The sequence below is a fragment of the Rutidosis leptorrhynchoides genome, chromosome 5 (assembly GCF_046630445.1).
Source record: "Rutidosis leptorrhynchoides isolate AG116_Rl617_1_P2 chromosome 5, CSIRO_AGI_Rlap_v1, whole genome shotgun sequence".
Lineage (NCBI taxonomy): Eukaryota > Viridiplantae > Streptophyta > Magnoliopsida > Asterales > Asteraceae > Rutidosis > Rutidosis leptorrhynchoides.
In genome coordinates, this window is record NC_092337.1 from 163,945,678 (window position 1) to 163,962,734 (window position 17,057).

Sequence of the window (17,057 nt, forward strand, 5' to 3'; positions counted from 1 at the left end):
TGCACGATGCATTAGCTACCGTTTTAGCTACCCTCGGTGAGAAATTTTTGCATTGCACGACGCATTAGCTACCTTTGGTGAGATTGTTTTGTAAATTTCCGGTGTTCTTCATATGAATGATTTTTACAGCAGTGAGCAGACCTGCACAGATTTTTTTCAAAATATAAGTATCTTGTGGTCTATTATATAATTGGAAATGATTGATTATGATAAACTAATGAACTCACCAACCTTTTGGTTGACACTTTAAAGCATGTTTATTCTCAGGTATTAAGGAAATCTTCCGCTGTGCATATGCTCGTTTTAAAGATATTACTTGGAGTCATTCATGGCATATTTCAAAAGACGTTGCATTCGAGTCGTTGAGTTCAACAATATTATTATTAAGTCATTGATAGTTGATATAATATGAAATGGTATGCATGCCTGTTAACTTTCGATGTAATGAAAGTTTGTCTTTTAAAAACGAATGCAATGTTTGTAAAATGTATCATTTAGAGGTCAAATATCTCGCAATGTAATCATATGTTATTGTATTCGTCCTTATGGATTAGGACGGGTCGTCTCAAGAATGCAGTCATCAATATATAAACGTGTCGAATTGTCTTGGAAACGACCTGCATCACCAATGGTCCGTTCGAATGTATATCGGTTGTTTGAAATGACCACGTTACCAATATGCCCGATCAACTCATACAACAAGGATTTGTTTCTTGATCTAATAATACTACAGCTCCATGAACACGCCCAACGATCATTAACAATCATATCTACGATAGTGCAATCTTTATTTAACTTTAAATGAAAAAGTCGACCAAATTTAGATTGAAGAGTACTGATAATGCTAAAAACGAACATATATTTCATAGAATTATCCCTCAAGAAAGACAAGCTTTTAGTTGTAATTGTTCTATTTACAAGTGATATTCGTTTAAATAATAAAAGGTGAAGACAAAAGACAGATTCGACGATTTGAAGACGCAACGACCAAAAAGCTAAAAAGTACAAAGTACAATCAAAGTGGTTCAAATTATTGATGAGAAACGTCTAGAAATTACAAGAGTACGAGCCGCAAAACGCAAAGTACAAGATATTAAATAGTACGAAAGGACGTTCGAAAATCCGGAACCGGGACGAAAGTCAACTCTCAACACGCGACGCAACGGAGCTAAAATTACAAGTCAACAGAGTACAAGAATATAATATAATATATAATTAATTATATAAATTTATATATATTATATTATATATATTAATTAATTCAGCAGCCCACGTTTTGGAACGACTTGGAACAGTTTTTGGCTGCCATGCGATCGCATGGCCAGCATGAAGAAAACTCATGCGATCGCATGAGCTCCTGTAGCAGCTGACATCCTATAAATTTCGCGTGTTTTGGCCAAAAATATTACACCTAATTCAATCTCTCTCTCTCTCACGATATATATATATATATATATATATATATATATATATATATATATATATATATATATATATATATATATATATATATATATATTATATATATATATATATATATATATATAATTTATAATTTTAATTTAAGATTAATAATAATAAGGTTATGTTAGCAAATGTTGCAAGTGTGTAAGTCGAAATTCTGTCTGTGTAACGCTACGCTATTATTAATCATTGTAAGTTATGTTCAACCTTTTTAAATTAATGTCTCGTAGCTAAGTTATTATTATGCTTATTTAAATCGAAGTAATCGTGATGTTGGGCTAAATATTAAAGACGGGGTAATTGGGCTTTGGACCATAATTGGGGTTTGGATAAAAGAACGACACTTGTGGAAATTAGACTATGGGCTATTAATGGGCTTTATATTAACTAAATGATACCTCATTAATTTAATATATACACTTATAATTTGACGTATTTATATATAACCACATACGCTTGACTGGGTACGGTGGGCGGAATATCTATAAATACCAATAATTATTCATTTGACCGGACACGGGGATGGATTAATAATCAATGGACTCATTAAAACAGGGGTGAATTACATACAAGGGTAATTGGTGTAATTGTTAACAAAGTAATAAAACTTTAGATTACACGCAGTCGATAACCTGGTGTATTCATTAAATAAAGTATTAAGACCTTGTTACAGTTCGAATCCCCAATTAGTTGGAATATTTGACTTCGGGTATAAGGATAATTTGACGAAGACTCTCGCACTTTATATTTATGACTGATAGACTATTATGGACAAAATCGTATGGACATATCGAATAATCCACGACAAAGGACAATTAACCCATGGTAATAAACTAAAATCAACACGTCGAACATCATGATTACGGAAGTTTAAATAAGCATAATTCTTTTATTTCATATTTCATCGCACTTTTATTTACTGTCATTTTATTTATCGCATTTTTAATTATTGTACTTTTTAATTATCGCACTTTTATTTATCGTCAATTTATTTATCGCACTTTTAATTATCGCATTTTAATTATCGTTATTTACTTTACGCTTTAAATTAAGTTATATTTATTTTTATTATTTTACATTAGGTTTTAATTGCGACTTAAGACATAAAATCGACAAACCGGTCATTAAACGGTAAAAACCCCCTTTTTATAATAATAATACTACTTATATATATATATATATATATATATATATATATATATATATATATATATATATATATATATATATATATATACAAATATATTTTTAAAAATATAGCGGTAAACTTGGCTAGTTCCCTGTGGACGAACCGGACTTACTAAAAACTACACTACTGTATGATTAGGTACACTGCCTATAAGTGTTGTAGCAAGGTTTAGGTATATCCACTCTATAAATAAATAAATAACTTGTGTAAAATTGTATCGTATTTAATAGTATTTCTAAACGAAAATATAACTATTTCGTATACACCTCTGCACACATCAAGTATTTTTGGCGCCGCTGCCGGGGAATTCATCAACGCCGAAAGCGAAACGCTATTAAAAATAAAATATATTAGTTTTTAACCTATTTTTGTAAAAATATAATTTTATATAAGTTTTAAAATACAAAAATTTAAAAGAAAAATATATTTCTATTTAAATTAAAAAGTTTATATTTTTGTTTTTCTTTTGTTAAAAATTAAAACTAATAAGTATTTTTTTTAAATATAAGTTTTTATTTATTTTATATATTTACTTTATATAATATAAATCAGAATATATATATATATATATATATATATATATATATATATATATATATATATATATATATATATATATATATAACTATAAACGGGCCGTACTGTAGCAGCCCAAGATCAGAGCTGGATCCAGAAGTCATGCGATCGCATGGCCCGTATGCATAAAACTCATGCGACTGCATGAGGGTTGCTGACAGGTCTGATCCCAGCATAAATTACGCGTAGGGTTTTAATTAAATTATTAATATTAATTAGGGTTTAATTATAATATTAATTAGTTTAGTTTTTAGTTTTAATTTGTAATTTATGTTATAATTAGTTTATTAAATATATAAATTAATACTTTTATAAAATAAATAATATAAAAATAATATTTTTATAAAAAATTTGTATTTTTATAACATTAAGCCTATTTTTATATTTTGTATATTTTTAATCATTAAAGCGTAATTTTTCGTTCGTAATTAGTTAGTAACTTAGTATTTTGCCATAGCTATTTTATATTTCTAGATTTTTAGGCTTTGCCGTATAATCCCTTAAGTACATTTTCTTTAGACTAAGATTTAAGTGCTTTAGAATTTTGCGACGCCGTTTTAAGTTTATAAATTTTAGTATCTTTTAAGTAATTACCATTTTTTTAGAATACCTTTTAAGCTTTAATACCTTTAGACGCAAGTTTTAATTTTTTGCCTTTTTAAGTTTCGACGCGCTATTTTCTTATTATTTTTCGACGCTTATTTTTCGACGCTTATTTTTCGACGCTTAATTTAGAAGATATGATGTCAAAGCTAGTTGAATCTCAAACTCAATTTTTCACATCTCAGAAACAAACCAATGAACAAAATGCTCAAGCATTTAGAAATCAACAAGCTTCTATTCAAAATTTGGAACAAGAAGTAAGCAACCTAGCAAGGTTGATAGGTGAAAGAAAACCGGAGAGTCTACCTAGTGATACCAATGCTAACCCCCGGAATGAAACAGCTAAAGCCATTACCACAAGAAGTGGTATTACACTTAAATCACCTGAAATACCTGTAATTTCTGATGACTCTATTCCTACTACACAAGAACCACAGTCTGAACAAGAAAAGGAAACAGAACCGGTAGTTGAAAAGGTTAATGAAGATAACACAGTTAAAGCTAAGCCTTATGTTAAACCATATCAACCACCACTTCCTTACCCGAGTAAAATGAGAAAAGAAAGACTTGAAGCCGAGCAATCCAAATTCTTGGATATGTTTAAACAAATAAATGTAAATCTTCCTTTCATTGATGTGATATCAGGAATGCCAAGATATGCCAAATTCTTGAAAGATCTCACAAATAGAAAGAAAATGGAAGAACTCTCGGCTGTTACAATGAATGCTAATTGTTCTGCAGTGCTATTGAATAAGATACCAGAAAAATTATCAGATCCAGAATGTTTCACAATTCCATGTTTTCTGGGTAGTCTTAGTTCAATGAAAGCATTGGCAGACTTAGGTGCTAGTATAAATTTAATGCTGTATTCATTATACGCTAAACTAAACCTTGGAGAATTGAAACCAACACGAATAAGCATACAACTAGCCGATCGATCAGTAAAATATCCTAGAGGGATAATGGAGAACATGCTAGTTAAAGTTGGTACTTTAGTATTTCCAATAGATTTTGTTATTCTGGACATGGAAGAAGATTCTCGAGTTCCTCTCATATTAGGAAGACCATTCTTAAACACGGCTAAAGCAATAATAGACGTGTTTGGTAAGAAACTGACCCTAAGTATAGAGGACGAGAGTGTTACCTTTTCTGTTGATAGAGCCATGCAACAACCGCAATCTGCAGATGATACATGTTATTATATTCAAACTATAGATTCACATGCAGAATTGTTAGAAGAATTTCCATAATTACAAGGAACATGAGAATGTTCTTTAGGAGAAGGAACTGAACCAATTGATGAAGCTGAAATGTTAGCTACACTTATGGCTAATGAATACGAACCAACAACAGAAGAACTTCAAATGCTAAAAGAAGAAGATAGATATCGATACAAATCATAGATAGAAGAACCACCGACATTAGAGTTAAAGCCACTTCCAAACCATTTGGAATACGCTTATTTACATGGTGAATCTGAATTGCCTGTAATAATATCATCTTCTCTTACGGAAAATGAAAAATCTCGACTCATTTCTGTGCTAAAAGCTCATAAGCATGGAAGATTCATGATATTAAAGGCATAAGTCCTTCGTATTGCACACATAAAATCCTTATGGAAGAAGGTCATAAAATGTATGTGCAACGCGAACGAAGACTAAGTCCGAATATGCAAGATGTTGTTAAGAAAGAAATTATTAAACTGCTAGATGCAGGTTTAATTTATCCAATCTCTGATAGTCCATGGGTAAGCCCAGTTCAATGCGTACCTAAGAAGGGTGGCATGACTGTCATCACAAATGAGAAAAATGAGCTTATTCCTACTAGGACTGTAACAGGATGGCGTGTTTGTATTGATTATAGAAAATAAAATGACGCCACCAGAAAATATCACTTTCCCTTACCTTTCATTGATCAAATGTTAGAAAGGTTAGCCGGGAATAGTTACTATTGTTTTCTTGACGGTTTCACCGGATATTTTCAAATTCCAATAGCACCCGAGGACCAAGAGAAAACCACGTTCACGTGCCCTTATCATACTTTTGCTTACAAACGCATGCCATTTGGACTTTGCAACGCCCCTGCAACCTTTCAAAGGTGCATGATGGCAATTTTTCACGACATGATAGAAGAATACATGGAAGTTTTCATGGATGACTTTTCAGTCTTCGGTGATACTTTTGAAACATGTCTAGTCAATCTTGAACGAATGCTTATTAGATGCGAACAATCAAATCTAGTTCTTAATTGGGAAAAATGCCATTTCATGGTTAAAGAAGGCATCGTTCTCGGTCATAAAATTTCAAAGGAAGGAATTGAAGTGGATAGAGCTAAAGTAGATGTAATTGCCAAACTTCCACATCCCGCCAATGTTAGAGGAGTTAGGAGTTTTCTAGGGCATGCCGGTTTTTACCGACGTTTCATAAAAGATTTTTCTAAAATTGCCACTCCTATGAATAAACTCCTAGAAAAGGATGCTCCATTCATATTTTCAGATGAATGCATCAAATCTTTTAATATTCTTAAAGAAAAACTCACTAATGCGCCGATCATGATTACTCCAAATTGGAATCTACCATTTGAACTCATGTACGATGCAAGTGATTTTGCAATGGGATCCGTTTTAGGACAAAGGATTGAAAAACGATTTCAACCTATTTATTACGCTAGTAAGACGTTACAAGGAGCACAAAAAAATTACACAACTACTGAAAAAGAACTCCTTGCTATTGTCTTTGCTTTTGACAAATTTCGTTCATATCTCGTTCTAGCTAAAACGGTTGTCTATACCGACCATTCTGCTCTTAGATACCTATTTTCAAAACAAGATGCCAAACCACGATTAATCCGTTGGATCTTACTCCTAAGAGTTCGATATTGAAATTCGAGACAAAAAAGGAGCAGAAAATCTCGCCGCTGATCATCTTTCTCGTCTTGAAAATCCTGAATTAGAAGTTCTAAATGAATCGGCCATACAAGATAACTTTCCTGATGAATATCTATTGAAGATAGATTATAGTGAAATTCCATGGTTTGCGGACTATGCAAACTACTTAGTATGTGGATTCCTTGAAAAAGGGTTGTCGTACCAAAAACGAAAGAAATTCTTTAGTGATATAAAACACTATTTCTGGGAAGATCCACATTTGTTTAAAAGTTGTCCCGATGGAATAATAAGTCGATGTGTATTCGGGGATGAAGCTAGTCAAATCTTAAACCATTGTCACACAGGACCAACGGGAGGGCATTATGGGCCTCAACTCACAGCAAGAAAAGTCTATGATGCTGGATTCTATTGGCCTACAATTTTCAAAGACGCACACCTTATTTGCAAATCCTGTGATGCTTGTCAAAGGGCCGGAAAAATAAGTCAACGTGATGAAATGCCACAAAATGTCATTCAAGTATGTGAAGTATTTGAAATTTTGGGTATTGACTTTATGGGTCCATTTTCAAAATCTCATAATAATCTCTATATTCTCGTTGCCATTGATTATGTATCTAAATGGGCGAAAGCACAAGCTCTCCCAACTAACGATGCACGAGTTGTAGTCAACTTCTTAAAATGTCTTTTGCTAGGATCGGAACACCGAAAGCTTTAATAAGTGATCGGGGTACTCATTACTGTAATAATCAACTTGAGAAAGTTCTCAAAAGATATGGTGTAACTCATAAAATTTCAACCGCGTATCATCCACAAACAAGTGGACAAGTTGAAAATACCAACCGAGCATTAAAACGTATTCTAGAGAAAACCGTAGGATCAAATCCGAAGGAATGGTCCATGAAATTGGAGGATGCACTCTGGGCTTTTAGAACAGCCTACACAACTCCAATTGGAACCACACCTTTTTGACTCGTTTACGGAAAAGCATGTCACCTTCCAGTAGAAATTGAGCACAAAGCATTTTGGGATTTGAAGACATGTAATATTGATTTGCATGAAGCCGGATGTCTATGATTAAGTCAATTAAACGAATTAGAAGAATTAAAACATGAAGCATACGAAAATTCGTTAATCTATAAAGAAAGAATGAAGAAATGGCATGATAAAAGAATCAGAAGTTCAAAAGAATTTAAAGAAGGAGACAGAGTTCTGCTTTTCAATTCACGATTCAAGCTATTTCCGAGAAAATTGAAATCAAGATGGTCTGGACCATTCATAGTCAAAAGAGTTTTCCCATATAGAACAATAGAGTAGATAAATTCAAATGGGATTGAATTTAAAGTTAATGGTCACAGAGTTAAACATTACATACATGGTCCAATGAAAGTTGACAATGAAGTTGATCACAATTTCAACACCACAGCTAACTAAGTGTGGGGAGAATCAAGTATTTTTAAGGGTAATATATATTTATGTTAGAGTTAGATTTTCTATTTTTGTGTAGTTCTCAAGAATGGAATCCGAATGGTCTTTCCCTAGCAGACCCTAAAGAACTAGTCTTCTCCCCCCATTCTGAATTTTTATTTTTTTAGGTTTTACGAGATGAAGAATTCCTTTGATTTGAACCATGGTCTAATGCTACACATTTTGATTACTAAACGTAATAATGACACACTCCCGAGTGACCTGGTGTCAGTAATAAGAGGCAAAATGGATGAAGTAAGGAAAGAACTCAGGAAAGATCATCATAAGATACATTTTGGAAAAGGAAAATTAAAATCCACAACAAAAAGAAGAGCACGACACCTTGAAAGATGTTATAAATGTGGAAAATGGTCACACGAAGGTAAATGTTCGAACAATCAAACATATTCAAATACCGAATTTGTTACTCTATGCAGAGAAGGACCGTTCATATGTTTAGAAAAAAAGATATTGAAGAATCGAGGTTACGCTTATGTAGCTATGGAAAACCAAATCACACGACTCTCCTATGAGTTGGCTAAAGCAGGTCTCTGAGAATTCTATCTAATAGGGTAAAACAGCGAATTTTCAAAGACTGGCATTAAGTTCATCAAAAGCTATTAATTTTGACGACAAAATGAAAAACAAATGTGATGTAACAACAAGACGGAATGAACAAATGATGTGCACCATTTATCATTCAACAAACAAACACCAATATGTTTGGAAACTTTGGTAAAATTTAATCATTTTTCTACGCTAATCACCCTCAATAATTTAAATTGTTACTGATTTCTTGCAAATGAGGGCATTGCAAGATCTTAAGTGTGGGAAGGGGTTAAATTCTTTCGTATTTTTAAAATTTTTGACTTATACACTTGGTTACCATTAAAAATACTAGTAACGCAGTAGTTGTATTAGAATCTAGTGCTCTCTAATAATAAAGAACAGCCCTAGTCTTATATACTGACTACCCAATTCTAGTAAAAATTTTCAAAATTTTCAAATAAATGAATTCAAAATCATGTTTATACATATTTATGAACGATAAAACTAGGTGTTAACACCGAAATTATTGTTACCTCGGAAAGGACATAAATTGAGAAACAACCCAAAATGTTAGAATTCATTTAAAATGGAATAGAGGAAAATAAAAAGGCAAATAAAGGAAAATAAAAGCCAAGTGTGGGAAAAATTTACCAAGTTATTTAAAACATATATCACATATTTTTGTACAAATAATTAAAGATACTTTTGTTTTGGACAATATTAATCAGTTTTACCAAGTTTATTGTAATATAAATGAAATTTAAAAGGAAGTAAAGTCTTCCGAGAAAAAGACACGTGCTTCTTGATTTAGGTCAGGAAGTTGTCATACAGACCAGTTGTAGAGTCTACGAAAAACCTTGAAAAGTTTTCTCAAAAATCAGCAGGAAATTCACGGACCTCAACATCAAACAGGGTCGCCAAGTGATCAGACTTATCCTAACCATGAGAGGATCTGTCTCGTACAATGGGGGGCACCGTGCAAATTAGCTTATAAGACTAATGAATCAGATCCCCAGAAAGGATAATCTCCTTAAATATCAAAAATCAGCTTTTAAGCCTGATATTACTCAATCCTTGAGATTGACCTTAAAGATTGAGAATTACAAACTCATGGAATTCGATGATATCTAAACTCGAGCTTGAACGAGAAAATATTTTGATCAAATTACAAACCGATTTGTTTTCTTAAAACCCTATTTTAAATGCGTTCATTACCATTGAACGTAAAATCCTAGGAATTCACCTAGAATTCATTAGGTCACCTGAACCAAATCAGGTGTCAACCGTAAGAACGGTGGTTGCATAGCATGGTCGAAGACAGGACCTTGTGCCAGACCGAAAAACTATAGGGTGATCTTTACTATTGCTCCTACAAAAGATAGTAATTGCATCACACGATATAAACCATAATCAAAAGCATGTCACGGAACATTGCCTTAACAGTTGCTTGTTCAACGCTTTCCTTTACAACCGGACGGTAGTTTACCGAAAGGTAATGTACGGAGCAAGTAAACTGGACGTGTTGCTTTCCCAATACAAGGTTAGCAAGTGGGTGACACAAAACCGCAAGTTTTGAGCTAAAATTTTCAAATCTGAAACCCACAAAACCCACAAAAACATTTTGCAAACACCGGTGAAGGGTTATTTCGGAAAACTTATCTAGGGTAAAAGCTAGATTGAATTTTCAAAAAGATCAAATATTTTCATAAAGATCCAATTTCCTGAAGGATCTAAATTTTCATAGTCATGTGGGACTGTAAACCACATCGTTACTACCATTGTTCATACCGCCGTATAGAAATCACTGATGTACAAAGTGTGAAGAATAAAGAAGTGATTCTAGTATTTTTATTTCAAGACAATATTGCATGAGGACAAGCAACGCTCAAGTGTGGGAATATTTGATAATGCTAAAAATGAACATATATTTCATAGCATTATCCCTCAAGAAAGACAAGCTTTTAGTTGCAATTATTCTATTTACAAGTGATATTCGTTTAAATAATAAAAGGTGAAGACAAAAGACAGATTCGACGATTTGAAGGCGCAAACGACCAAAAAGCTAAAAAGTACAAAGTACAATCAAAGTGGTTCAAATTATTGATGAGAAACGTCTAGAAATTACAAGAGTACGAGCCGCAAAAAGCAAAGTACAAGATATTAAATAGTACGAAAGGACGCTCGAAAATCCGGAACCGGGACCAAAGTCAACTCTCAACACGCGACGCAACGGAGCTAAAATTACAAGCCAACGGAGTACAAGAATATAATATAATATATAATTAATTATATAAATTTATATATATTATATTATATATATTAATTAATTCAACAGCCCACGTTTTGGAACGACTTGGAATAGTTTTTGGCTGCCATGCGATCGCATGGCCAGCATGAAGAAAACTCATGCGATCGCATGAGCTCCTGTAGCAGCTGACATACTATAAATTTCGCGTGTTTTGGCCGAAAATATTACACCTAATTCAATCTCTCTCTCACGATATATATATATAAATATATATATATATATATATATATATATATATAATTTATAATTTTAATTTAATATTAATAATAATTAGGTTATGTTAGCAAATGTTGTAAGTGTGTAAGTCGAAATTCTGTCCGTGTAACGCTACGCTATTATTAATCATTGTAAGTTATGTTCAACCTTTTTAAATTAATGTCTCGTAGCTAAGTTATTATTATGCTTATTTAAATCGAAGTAATCGTGATGTTGGGCTAAATATTAAAGACGGGGTAATTGGGCTTTGGACCATAATTGGGGTTTGGATAAAAGAACGACAATTGTGGAAATTAGACTATGGGCTATTAATGGGCTTTATATTAACTAAATGATACCTCATTAATTTAATATATACACTTATAATTTGACGTATTTATATATAACCACATACGCTTGACTGGGTACGGTGGGCGGAATAACTATAAATACCAATAATTATTCATTTGACCGGACACGGGGATGGATTAATAATCAATGGACTCATTAAAACAGGGGTGAATTACATACAAGGGTAATTGGTGTAATTGTTAACAAAGTAATAAAACTTTAGATTACACGCGGTCGATAACCTGGTGTATTCATTAAACAAAGTATTAAGACCTTGTTACAGTTCGAATCCCCAATTAGTTGGAATATTTGACTTCGGGTATAAGGATAATTTGACGAAGACTCTCGCACTTTATATTTATGACTGATGGACTATTATGGACAAAACCGGATGGACATATTGAATAATCCACGACAAAGGACAATTAACCCATGGTAATAAACTAAAATCAACACGTCGAACATCATGATTACGGAAGTTTAAATAAGCATAATTCTTTTATTTCATATTTCATCGCACTTTTATTTACTGTCATTTTATTTATCGCATTTTTAATTATCGTACTTTTTAATTATCACACTTTTATTTATCGTCAATTTATTTATAGCACTTTTAATTATTGCACTTTAATTATCGTTATTTACTTTACTCTTTAAATTAAGTTATATTTATTTTTATTATTTTACATTAGGTTTTAATTGCGACTTAAGACATAAAATCGACAAACAGATCATTAAACGGTAAAAACTCCCTTTTTATAATAATAATAATACTACTTATATATATATTTATATACAAATATAGTTTTAAAAATATAGCGTTAAACTTGGCTAGTTCCCTGTGGATGAACCGGACTTACTAAAAACTACACTACTGTACGATTAGGTACACTGCCTATAAGTGTTGTAGCAAGGTTTAGGTATATCCAATCTATAAATAAATAAATAACTTGTGTAAAATTGTATCATATTTAATAGTATTTCGAAACAAAAATATAACTATTTCGTATACACCTCTGCACACATCAAGTACTATCGCCTTTCCAGTTGTCTTTCCAAAACTTCACTGTGCTCCATTGCCAATCTTGACTCGCAAAGCGTTGTGTGGAATGATGTTGCGTTGTTTATCATTTAGAGTATACGGTGTCCAACACCGTCCACGTCATATTTTCTATCACCAAATTTTTGAACAAAAGACACCGAACGACAACTCATTCTAATCAAGTTCAAGGTCCACTTTTGACTTTGAAATGAACACCGAAAAATGGACACGGACACCTCTTGCTCTTAGGAAGTAGTAAATGTTGGTAGCCCAAGTTATATGGTTGTAGCTGTTTGGAAGGCCATAAACACTGCCATCAGGTCCATAAATAGCACGAATTACAGCAGCCCAAATTAAGTCATGCCACCTAAAAACTCACCATACCCATTTATAAAGGAGATCATGATAGAAAGCCCGAAGGCTACCAATCCTTAGGCCACCACGATCTGGAGCCGATAAAACTTGTTCTCGTCTCACCCAATGCATCTTTTTGTTATCAAACGAGTTACCCCATAAGAACCCTGCATGTAAACTCTCCAATTTATTTATTACCGTCTCCGGACATTTATACAATGATAAGTGGTAATTACTGGCTTCCCAGAACCGCTTTACCGATCATTCTTTTTTGCCTCTTTGAATAATTTATGATTTCAATTTTTCATATTTAATGCATGCACGTTCAAACTACAGCTCGCCTTATTTTCTTCCCTGAATCTAAATTATTATGATGTTAATTGCATCCGACGGCATCAATTGTGCTAGTGTTTATAGCACCATTGATGCACCACCAATTGAAAATTCTTGACCATATATCATACACATAGTTGCACATAAATAATGCATAATGAATGTTTTCATATGCATATTTACCTTTAATATATTTATTAAAAATTTATAACTGGCATGCTCTATTTTTTCACATCCTTTTTTTTTTTTCCCAAAAGCAAATAAATTAACACAAGCCCACTAAGGGGGGGGGGGGGGGGGGGGGGGGGGGAACCCGAACAATGAAAGATCGACAATAATCAAAGACTATACAAACATGAAGCAATGAATGTTGTGGAGAAAGCAACTACTAAGATGTTACGCTACACAAGACAAGACCATGGATCCGAGATCCAACCTAGCCAATTCAATCTACGATTCTTGATGCGATTAGAGACCCATTCAAAGGACTTGAGTTGAATTTCCATTAACCCCGAAGGACCGCTCCAAGAATAATTTGAGAATACTTTTTGATTACGATTCTTTCATATTAAATAACCACAAGTCCACTCGATAGATTGCCAAATACTCGACCAAAGTGGGGATAAGGAACGATTACATTTCCCTCGAAAGATTTCACTAATGCTTATGTTTGAAACCGCACCCAACCCCCACCATTTGAAGACCCGAACCCAAATATCCATTGCATGATGACAAAAGATCAAAGCGTGCTCAATAGATTCCACATTATCATCACATAGGGGACATCTAACGGAATCCAAATCTATACCTCTTTTATCAAGTTCGATACGTACCGGAATCAGCCTTTTTAATGCCCTCCATATGAATATAGCGACTTTACTAGGAACCAACCGATTCTTCAAGAATTCATCATTTCTACCATTCGGACCAATATTAAGAAATTTTTCATCAATGATATTAGCCATCTTCTTTGTAGTAAATATCCCATTTCCCGCTAGGTTCCAAGTCCACGAATCCGTAGTCTTATCTTGCTTTGCATAAACATTTAGTAGTGCCGTGAGAGACTCTAGGTCATTGAAAGTTCGACCCGAAATATCACGTTTCCATCTAAAGTTACAAACAATACGTCGATCAATCCAAGTAACACAATCTAGAACTTTGGCGCTCTAATCTTCATCCAAGTGAAACAACCGCGAGAACCTATATTTGAGAGGAGTACCGCCAATCCAAGGATCTTCCCAAAAAATCTTATCCGCCCCATCACCAATTGCTTTCGAGAATAAGGATGCAAACTCTATATCCATCTTTTCAATCATTACACCTGCACGAGAAATATTAGACCAAACACTACTACCCCCTAGCTAGCCGGAAAGGCGTGTAGGGGGAAGTAACCCGTTAGAACCATAAATGCTCTTAATGATGGAGACCCAAAGTGAATTTGGCTCAGTTTTCGCCCGCCAAAACCACTTTCCGAAAAGTGCAAGATTTTTCCCACGAAGAGACCCAATATTTATCCCCCCTCATCATAAGGCAAGAGACACTCATCCCATTTAACCCAAGGTAATTTTGTACGCTCACTCGTCCCACCCCAAAAAAAGTTTCTTCTAATACTCTCTAAAATATTGATGACACTCAAAGGGGCACGAAAAAGGGAGAAATAGTATAGCGGTAAACTAATAAGGAACGATTTAACAAGCGTTAATCTTCCACCATATGAAATCGATCTTGCTTTCCAATTGGTGAGCTTTGAGTTGAATTTGTCAATCACGAGCTTCCAATTATGTTCTAAGCTCATGTTTTTGCTAACCAGGAGACCGAGATAGATAAATGGAAGCTCACCCACTTTGCAACCAACCCAGGAGGCTAATCTTTCAACATCTCCACATGCAACCCCTAAGCCATACAACACACTCTTATGAAAGTTGACTTTGTGCCCCGAAAGATTCTCGAAACATTTTAAGACTTTCATTAGATTGCAAAAATTCTGGTTTTGCCACTCACCAATAAAGATCGTATCGTCCGCAAATTGAAGATGAGATAGCTTAATCTTATCTTTCCCGATTTCGACACCTTTGAAGAGATCTACACCACACGCTTTTTTAACAAGAAGATTCAAGCCTTCCGCCGCGATAAGAAAGAGGAAGGGTGATAATGGATCCCCTTGACATACTCCTCTCTCAATAAGAAATTCATTGGTAGGAGAACCATTAACTAAAATCGAAATCGATGCCGATTTGAGACACGCATGAATCCACTTCCTCCACCGAGAGCCAAAACCATTCTACTCATCATATCCAATAAAAAAATCCCAACTCAGACTATCGAAGGCCTTCTGGAAATCAACTTTAAAAATGAGGCTTTTCTTCTTTTTTCGCTTTAGATACTCGATTGCTTCATTTATGATTAAAGAGCCATCTAGGATGAATCTTCCTTTAAGATACGCACTTTGCTCATACCCAATGACAGCGGGTAAAACTTTTCTAATACGGATGGAGAGAATCTTCGCGAGAATCTTGTAATAACATCCAATTAGACTTATGGGCCGATATTCATTAAGTCCTAGTGGATCATTATTCTTCGGAACCAAAGTGATGAACGAAGTGTTGCAACCTTTCGAGATTTCACAATTCTCCCAGAACCAATGGAGTGCGTTCATAAGATCACCTTTAATTAGATCCCAATGTAATTTAAAAAACTTAAATTTACACCCATCAGGACCCGGCGCCTTAGCACAATCACATTCTTTGACAGCTTCTAAAACCTCACTTTCAGTAAACTTTGCCTTAATAAATTCTGCAGATTCAATTCTTATCTTGGGGCATGGTAATGTCGATCCTCATTGACAAGGTTAGTGGGAGCAATGTGTGCTGGTGCATTAGCATAAACGAAGAATGAATAACCAGAAGAGAAACCAGTAGCAGCTGCAGGCGAGTGTACATGGGCTGTTACAGAAGTGCCCACGACTGAAATGGGACCAGGCCTGGTTGCATTCGCAGAAAAAATTCCAAGGGCAGCTGTTACAGAGGGTATCGGCGGGGCAGAAATAGAAACATCATTATCAAAAGCATCCGTAACAGAGGGTATCGGCGGGGCAGCTGTAACAGAGGGTAACGGTAGGGTAAAGACAGAAACATCATTAGCAATGATACCCGTAACAGTGGGGTTGCAAACCGCATCTTATGACCAATTATTTTTTCATATTGCTTTTTGAAATGGTCAAAAACCACTTTCTTAACCACAATAGGATCCTCACACCAACTTCCTTCAATATTCAACCCCCGAATGTTTCTTTTCGAATGTCGTCTCTTAAAAACCGAATGGAAGTATTTAGTGTTTTATTCCCCATCATTAATCCATTTAACCCGAGATTTCTCCTTGGCCATATTCGCCTTAACCCGTTCTTTTTCAATCCATTGTTTCCTTGGGTTCATCTAACTATTCCTATCTTCATCACTTATGTCATGAATTTTCGCAACCGATTCCCATTCACACGTTTTTCTTTTGAGATCTTCAATTTCTAGATCAAGGCTATCGAAGGCGCTTTTACTACATTCTTTCAATGCTTGTTTGACATTCTTTAATTTGTTCCGAAAGACACAAGCATATCTATCTCCTACCATATTAAGGTTCCAAGCATCTTCTACAAATTTCTTCGATTCTTCTCCATCAAGCCACTCATCGAAGATCTTTATCGGTTTTGGACCATAATCGATTACTCTATCTCTTAGAACTATAGGGAAAT